At 37.6% G+C, this 9,532-nt stretch overlaps 1 long non-coding RNA gene across 1 annotated transcript; it reads left to right on the top strand.

Moving 5' to 3' along the window:
* Window positions 1–4,742: 4,742 nt before the first annotated feature.
* On the top strand, window positions 4,743–6,109 carry LOC107770184 (uncharacterized). The gene is made up of 2 exons (XR_001644548.2): window positions 4,743–5,176; window positions 5,936–6,109. It is a non-coding gene; the product is annotated as an uncharacterized LOC107770184 (long non-coding RNA).
* The last annotated feature ends 3,423 nt before the right edge of the window (window positions 6,110–9,532 follow it).

The raw sequence follows: 9,532 nt of genomic DNA, 5'->3' as shown, positions 1-9,532 counted from the left end.
AATAAGAGAATATCCAGAGCATGACAAAAGAGATCAAAAAAGAACTATAAGGCAACTCGCCAGTGGTTTCTTCCTGAATGGGGAAATTCTGTACAAGAGGACCCTAGATTTAAACTTGTTGAGATGCATAGATGCTACAGAAGCCGAGCGGATAATGAGTGAAGTGCATTCAGGGGTATGTGGACCTCACATTAATGGATATGTTTTGGCGAAGAAGATTCTACGGGCAGGGTATTACTGGCTTACCATGGAGCGAGATTGCTTCAGATTTGTTCGCAAATGTCACCAGTGCCAGATTCACGGTGACCTGATTCACTCTCCTCCTTCGGAGTTGCATCCCATGTTATCTCCTTGGCCTTTCGTTGCTTGGGGAATGGATGTTATTGGGCCGATCGAGCCAAAGGGTTCAAATGGGCATAGATTCATTTTGGTTGCAATTGATTACTTCACCAAGTGGGTGGAATCCATCACTTTCAAAGCAGTCACCAAGAAAGTAGTGGTAGACTTTGTTCACTCCAACATCATTTGTCGCTTTGGTATCCCAAAGACCATTATCACTGACAATGCAGCCAATCTAAATAGTCATTTGATGAAGGAGGTATGCGAATAATTTAAAATCATGCATCGCCATTCTACCCCGTACCGACCAAAAGCCAATGGAGCAGTTAAAGCGGCAAACAAGAACATCAAGAAGATTCTTAGGAAGATGATTCAAGGTTCCAGACAATGGCATGAAAAGTTTCCTTTTGCTCTTTTGGGATACTGTACGACTGTTCGCACATCTGTTGGCGCAACTCCGTATCTGCTTGTATACGGAACTGAAGCTGTAATACCCGCTCAAGTCAAAATTCCCTCTCTCTGAATTATTGTGGAATCAGAGATTGAAGACACTGAGTGGGTCAAGACCCGATTAGAACAACTGATGTTGATCGATGAAAAACAGCTAGCAACAGTGTGTTTCGGCTAGTTATACCAACAAAGAATGGCACACGCTTACAATAAGAAAGTGCGCCCAAGGCAGTTTGAGGTAGGCCAGCTGATTTTGAAATGCATCCTTCCGCACCAGATAGAAGCTAAAGGAAAGTTGCCCCGAACTGGCAAGGACCTTACATCATCAAGAAAGTGTTACCAAAAGGGGCCTTGCACTTGGTAGATGAAGAAGGACGGGTACCAGACATGACTATTAATGCAGATGCAGTCAAAAGATATTATGTCTGATATATACCCATTGTAGAATTTTCACGCATTGATTTTCTCAGATTGAAGTGGCGAAGGCTATCATTTGCAAGCTATTCCAAATAGGTGTCACCCTTTTTGTTAATCCTTTTGAGCCATATTTGTCTTCCTTGTTTCTCACTTCTTGGAACTTGTGTACTTGTAAAAAAAAAAGACAAACAACAACAACAAATCTCTGAGTCATTGAACTATGTCCGACCTGATTCCGAAAGGATACGTAGGCAGCCTTACCCTGGGTTCGGTCCCATCAGAACAAAAAAATCCATATTCCCAATACTCCAAAACTGGGGCAAAAGTTTGTTTTATTTCACGGTTTTTTCGGTAAAAATGATTCCAAAAGTTGTAATTCAGTTCAAGGTTCATTTCGCCTTTTTATCTTTCAAGAACTTCTGATCGATATTTTTTAAGAATGATTGAAGTCCCCATGCCAAAGGCATTGGATAACCTCCCTCATACAGTATCTTAGTGGAAAAAAAAAAGAAATGAGAGAGTCTTATCAGTGAAAACTCGTACGGACACTATAAGGCGATAGTAAGCAGAGAAATGAGAGTCTTATTGGTGAAAACCCAAATGGGCACCATAAGATGATAGTTAGTAGAGAAATGAGAGAGGTTAGTTAGCGAAAACCTGCAATGGGCGCTACTAGCCGAATAAGGGTCTTTGATTCTCCGACATAAGCACAACCAAGACAAATTCAAGATGAACATTTGCGGCGGATTTTGAGAATTAGACAGCTTAGACAAATCAGGCATCCAGTCCAAAATGCATGTCATGATTCATTAAAGTCGGCACATACCTCTAGATAAGTCTCTCTATTCCTTTTCCCGAAAGGGACACCTTTTGTTTAAGCACAGTTCTTTTTCGCTTCCAATTATTATTCTATTTTTACCCATAATTTTTATTTGAGTTCCCTTCGGTCTAATCCTGCATCAAAATCGAAGCAAAGAAAGGGCTGCAAAACTAGCTACAGCTTCCCCGTAATGTCGAGCACAATTTGGGGCATATATGGCATTGACGAAGGCACGAATCCATCTCTGATCTCATTCGATAAGACAAACAAAGTGTCTAAAAAAGAGCTGAAAAGGTTGTCTAAGCAAGACCTGCTTTATGAGAAAGGTTGATGAGCACTACGGACACAAATTGATAATGGGGTAAGACAACTAAGTTTGATTTTAGAGAAAAATGCATTGCCTTAGAGACAAGGGTAGCGGTACCATGGACATCTAGGTATGAAACAGTTGGGGGCAATATTGTGAAGCCAAGGTCTCTAGAAAATGATACAGAGCGGCATAACATCTTGGTACCACGCTGACAGAATCGGTTCTTCGACAGCAGTGGTCGTGAATCAAGCTACTCAGGGCATCAAGGCCACAAACCAACCACCGCTTTAAAAACTCACAAGTTTTTCTTTGTTTAAAGCAGGAACAAAGTAGTGCAGAATGTCGGTCCTAAGTGAACGAATGTCACCAAACGTAAGATCCTTAAAATCTCCATTTTTTTTTATTTTCAGCATACATCACTATTGTTCACACCTCCTATTTTTGAAGCTTAACTCAGGTAGAACCTTTTCCCCTAGGGGGATCCAGCTCATAGTTTCCGGGTAGAAGTACTCTTCACTCAGGGTGTTTTCTGAAGCTTAACTCAGGTAGAACCATTTCGCCTAGGGGGATCCAGCTCATAGTTTCCAGGTAGAAGTACTCTTGACTCAGGGTGTTTTACGTAGCTTAACCCAGGTAGAACCATTTCTCCTATGGGGATTCAGCTCATAGTTTCCGGGTAGAAGTACTCTTCGCTCAGGGTGTTTTACGTAGCTTAACCCAGGTAGAACCATTTCTCCTAGGGGGATTCAGCTCATAGTTTCCGGGTAGAAGTACTCTTCGCTCAGGGTGCTTTACGTAGCTTAACCCAGGTAGAACCGTTTTGCCAAGGGGGATCTAGCTCATAGTTTTCGGGTAGAAGTACTCTTCGCTCAGGGTGTTTTACGTAGCTTAACCCAGGTAGAACCGTTTCGCCTAGGGGATCTAGCTCATAGTTTCCGGGTAGAAGTACTCTTCGCTCAGGGTAGTTTATGTAGCTTAACCCAGGTAGAACTGTTTCGCCTAGGGGGATCTAGTTCGTAGTTCCGGGTAGAAGTAATCCTCGCTCAGGTTGTTTAAATACAGTTTAACTCAGATCGAACCGTTTTGCCTAGAGGGATTCAACACTTTATCGATAATACATGGTGCTAATAGCCGATTCTATTTCCTTTCAGTAAGAGAGGGTACCAGCCTATGATTACATTTCCTTTCAGTTGCACAAGGTACCGATCCCTGGTTAAACTATCCTTCGTTACCAAATTTTATCTCTTTCAGCTAGTTTATACTATTGTTTCTATCTGCCTTTTCAATAAATTAGATAATTTACAGATTTCTCTAATAACTCACAGAATTTTCCTAGTGCCAGACTGGGGTAGAAAAATTTTGTTCGTTGTTGTTTGTCTTTGATGGCTTTGCAGGCTCTGTCGTATAGCACAACTGACGATTAAAGCTTGCAGTTTCAGTTTCTCATCAGAATAAAGAAATCATTCGATCACAAGATAGTCGGAGTTTAGCTTTGATAATGTGTCAGCAGCCCAGCTTCTCAAGATTCATCTTCTCAAATTCTGATCCAGAAAGCAAGCCATCGAGATTGAGTCATAATCTTTTCTTCAAAAGAATTAAGATCCAATCTAAGGTCAACACAAGCGAGCAGGTCAAGAATCAAGATTTGACTCTAGAAGACACGTGGATAGGAATTTTTGTACTCTTAGTTTGCAGACAAATGTAGTGCTCTTCTCTTTTTCTTTTGATGTAAGAAGCAGTAACGGTAAGAGTAACAGCAACAGCAACAGAAGTCTTAACTCCAGTGTCTGGTAGTCCCACCTACCAAATTTTCCCATAACTACACTGACCTGATTCTTTTATAGCCAAGGATATGTAGGCAACCTCAGAAGCAAGGTTCGGTCACCACCTTTTTCAAAATGCTTCCACTAGAGTGAATGTGAGCAAAAAATTATCCATGGCATTTATTTGTCTTTGCACGAAAACTCTTCATGTTCTCGAGCAAAGAGGGGAAGCTGTAAATGCCTAATTTTTGCCTTATATATATATATAATATGTATATGGGTGTGTGTGTGTTTGTTCTTATTTGTGTATGTATAGGTTTTAAGAGTTGAGTAATGGTTTGATAAATGGGGTAGGGTTTGGGCTAGTGTAATTTAATTAAAATTGTGCCAAAATTGGCCCAAAATTTGAGCCCAAAGAGCCCAAACCCGGTCCAAAAGGGGGCTGCCAAGAAGAGCTTAAAACGACGTAGTTTTGTCTTGAAACTACGTCGTTTTGGTTAAGTGACAAGATTCAATCTCATCCACCCTTCTTGATTTAATCCAACGGTCCTAGTTTGATCTTCATCCTAGGTATTTAAAGCCTAAAATCCCCAATAATTTGCCCCATTTCACCATTATTTCCTCTCTCTCTTCTTTCCCTCTCATCACTCTCTCTTCTTTCCCTCTCATCACTCTCTCTTCTCTCTCCCCCCAAGCCGCTGTCGCCGCCCCACCGCCGCATGCCAGAAATTGCCGCCGCCGGCGGACCACTTCCAAACACCTCCAAATTCACACCATATAATCTCCACAACTTCCTCTTTCCATATCTCCAAACCAAATCCTTCAAAAATCCCTCAAACTCCTTGAATCTTAGATCTAGGAAACTTTCCCGTCACGTTTTTCCCCAAATTATTGAAACTCCAACCACTACCACCCCACAATACTTACATCAATGGATAGAGCTTCTCAAGACCTAGCTATTGATGCCAATTTCACCCTGAAAATCCGGCGACCAAAATCCAGCTAAATTCCGGCGACCTCCCCGAACACCCTCGTTTGGCATACCACCATTTTTTCGGCCACTTGAATTGTAAAATGGTAAAATCCTATTCTTTTTCATGGCTGATTTTTTATTTTTATTTTTATTTTTCAGATTTTATTTTGTCTATTATTAATTATTTTAGCATTAGTTTTTGAAGTTTGAAATGTTAAATTTTCTGTTTTTGCACTTGTTGAAGTAGTAAAATAGTTTTGTATCGATAAAAGTGAGGTAGTGAAAAATACTTAAGAGTATATGGTACTTGTTGGGTTGTTTATTTGCTGCTGAAGACTCTTTGAGTACAACACTCAAAAGTCAAATTTTTTGGTAAGAAAATGTAGATCTTTGGACAGTGTTTGAATAAAAGTCTGTCTTTGAATAGTGGAGAGCAGATTTGTTTGAAATACTTGACAAGATTTGAACCAAAAAGTCTGGCATTTTGAATTTAAGATCAGATTTTGTAGAAAATCTGTCAAAAAGATTGATTTTTAATTTTTTGAAATAGCTGGTTGTTTTGATATATAGGGAGGACTCTATCACACTTCCAGGGGGGCATTTTTTATAATTGCTTTGTCACCAAAAAATAAAATTCAGCAGTTGAACACATGAAAAGTAAGCTGAAATGGTGAGCTTTGGGAGTGAATCTTAGAGTGCAAACTTTTAAAAAGTATAAGTCCTCTTTAGAGTTCGTTTCTGGGTTCCCTCTCTAAGTTTTCGGGTTGTTTTAACACGGATTTGCTGCTGGTTTTGCTGCTGGTTTTGCTGCTGTTTTTATGCTGCTTTAGTTGCTGAACTACTGTTTATTCTTTTGCTACCAGGTAATCCTTTAAGACTCGTAATGTACGTATTTTCAGCAATGGGAACAACTTGAACATGCTGCACCATTTAAATGTGTTTGATGTGATGAATAGTTTGACAACAAAAGAGCTTGTATGTTATTGTTATGTATCAAGCATGTGATAATGTGAATATAGTCCTTCATAATACTTGAATATTGAGTTGTAAGTTTTTGAATGTGATATGTAAGTCGTTTATGGATTTTTTTAAGCATGTTTTCAAGCTATTATATTCGAGTAACAATGCTAAGTATGCCATGAATGACTTTAAGTGTATAACACATAGCATGAGTTCGTTTTAGTTGCTGAAATTTCACTGCCAACAAAGCTTGTAGGAATGCTGTGATAATATCTTTGTGAATCTTGCCATTTTGCCAGATTTGCAAAAATGGCTATTTTTATAAAGTGGGCGTTTATACAATTGTGACTATGTAGTTAATGGTCATGAACTCAAACTAAGTAAAGAGCTAAGATTGTATCAACTTTGGGCCTTATTGAATCAAAGATAAAAGTTGGCCCATTTACCTTTAAACAACAAAAATACCCCTTTTCTTCTATATAGCATTGGGCCAATTGAAATTTATTTTTTGGCCCATTTTAATAATAAATTCCAGCAGCCCAAAAGCTTCATACAAGCTGGCCCATTTTTGTTTAACAAGAAGTCAGCTCATTTCTTTTAAAATAGATAAAGTTGGTCCAACATTTATTTGCATAATTTTTCCCAACTATAAAGCTCGAAATAATAATAATAATATCAGATTTTTCTACTATTTTAATTAACTAGTTTCCCTTTAATTAATTTAAACATTAGGCAAATAGTAGGTGCGCTTTAACTTCACGGACTCACTTGTGTAGCGTGACGCTTAACTTTTAAGAAGTTAATTCATCAATTTCATATCATATTCAATAGTTTTAATTAATTTATAAATCTTTTGTCATAATCACGGATTCGTTTGCGTAGCGTGGTAGTGACATTTAATAAATTTTCTGAAAAAAGAGGGTTAATGTTTCCTCCAACACAATTGCAGCAATTTTTCAAAAGTAAATAACGTGCTAACAATCGTCTGTCATGACTGCGGATTCGCTTGCGTAGCGCCGTTATGACTAAATAATAAATTTCGTCGATCACACATTTGCTTGCGTAGTGTGGTTATGACATCTAATTATTCAAAAATATTCTTTAATTTTTTCTAATAATCAAGAGATAAAAGAGGATAGGTAAAACATGAAAATAATATAAATCACAGTTTGTCCAAAATTAATTCAAGTCAGGTTTAAGTCAATAAAGCGTCCGTGCTAGAACCACGGGACTCGGGGAATGCCTTATACCTTCTCCCCGATCAACAGAATTCCTTACCCGAACTTTATTTTTGCGGACCGATTAAAATAGAGTCAAACCTTCCTTTGACCAGGGATCCAAATAAATGGTGACTTGGAATACCGAAAAAATCAATTCTAAGTGGCGACTCTGAACAATAAAATAATCCCTATTCAAATTTTGTCACTTTAATTGAAAAAACTCTTTGGCCCATACACATATTATTATTATTTTGAGGGTTAGAAAAGGGGTGTGACACTAGAGACTAAATAGCAAGTAAACCAACATTAAAGAACAGGGTAGAGTCAAATTTAGACAGAATACAAGTTCATAAGACATGCTGATCCTAGAAAGGGGTAGGACATAACTAACAAGCTAGGTGGAACAATAGGTCAATTACATGTTGATCAGCAAAACAATAGATAGAAACAGATTAGGAATATGATAAATTAAAGCACTAGGAAACACATTGGTTTGAGAGCTTGAATTTAAAATCAAAATATACTAGTAAAGAGAGTAAACACAAGGTGGAGAACAAGAGAGTATAATAATTAGTCTTGGCTTGCAGCCGGCTAATTTAGTTACAATAGTAAGTAATACAAGAAAGCATAAGAGCTTTTGAGTGTATGAGAGATGTGAACTAATGTGAGTTCGTGTGTCTGTAAGACTGTAGAAGAGAGTAATATATATAGTAGTTTGAAAGCTAGGTAAATAAGGTAAAAATCAAAATTATTCAGTAATTATAGAACTCAGAGTAAAATCAGTCCAAGTCTTCCCTTAATTAAGGGAATTAGTTCAAACGGTAAAGAGCAGGTGACAAGTAAGGAAAGAAATCATACATAGCTGGAGTATAACAAATAAGGAAAGACTTCAAACAGTGCAAGTATAGAACATGTAATTAGGGCTAGGTTCAGAAAGTCCTAATTAAAGAAACAATATTAAGAATCAGTAAATAATGTAGCAACCACATAATAAGGTAAGAAGATAATTTAGAAGTCGGAAATCAACACAGTATATCATCACATGAAATCAGTAAAGGGTATCAATCACAGAAAATCAGGGATTCAAAAAAAGTAGTACTGATTAAGGGAAATTAATATAAATTTCTATGAAATATATTCATGAGAAACAGATATTCAGACGAATCGAATGAACAAATCAGCAAAGACAAACTCATGATTATAACATAGTGTTAAAACTAGGGTTTTAACATAACAAAATGTGATTAAAAAGCAATTTTAATAGAAAGTCGTTTAAACATATGAGAATCAGAGAACAACATTAAAAGACCAGAGATATGTTTTGAAGAAAAGTTCCAGAGACCCTAATGGGAAAATAAAGCGACGTTTTAAGAAATCGAAAGGTTTTTCATAAAACAAACAAAAATAGTTTAGAAAAACCTCAGATCTAAGAGGTACAGGAGAAGAGATTAGAGTTTTCTAGAAAAATAACCCAGAAATAGAGAGACTGGCTTAGAAACCCATAGGTTTAGCCGGAAAATAAAAAGATCTTACTCAATCGAGCCATGGTGGCCTGAGAATGGTGAGGACAAGCCCAGGGGTGAGTGAACGGCCACTGGTCCCTTGAGGACCTCAGGATAGTAAGAGGTCTGGTCATTGGGAGGGGCCATTAGGGCTAGGAGTGGTGGTGAACCACCATAATCAACAGCGAGCAAGCAACGACGGGTGGAAGCCATAGTTAGGGCAGAGGGAGCTTGAGAGAGAATGAGAGGAGTGACGGCGGGTAAGGATGAGAGACTGCGGGTTTGGGGGGTAAGTCGGTTAGGTTAAATTAGGTAAGAACGAATCTGGGCCGTTGATCAAAATTGATCAACGACCAAGATTTAATCAGATTGGGTTGGGTAGATTTAGGAATTGGGCATGGGGTATTGGGCTGAGTATGATTAGGTGCTTGGGGTGGTCTAATTACGCTAAAATTGAAATAGAATAGGCTATTTGTTAAATGCCCAATTCAAATTAGTTACAATAATTTATAAAATAGCTAATTATTATAAAAATGAATTTCATGCATAGAAAATGGTTTTAAATGATTATATAGTATTTAAAAATACAAATGACTAATTTCTGGTGAAAAATAGCATAAAATTATATGCATAGGCTATAATTGCAACGTTATTGCAATTATAACCAAAAGGTGCCAAATTGGCTATTTATGGAATAATTTGGCCTTAGTAGGACCATAATTAAATCAAAAAATGCTTTTTAAAATCATTTGTGATGCAATTTTTTAATTATTTATTG

This window comes from Nicotiana tabacum, chromosome 21 (genome assembly GCF_000715075.1).
Source record: "Nicotiana tabacum cultivar K326 chromosome 21, ASM71507v2, whole genome shotgun sequence".
NCBI lineage: Eukaryota > Viridiplantae > Streptophyta > Magnoliopsida > Solanales > Solanaceae > Nicotiana > Nicotiana tabacum.
Note: the sequence above shows the minus strand (reverse complement) of the source record. Positions and strands in the feature narration are given on the sequence as shown.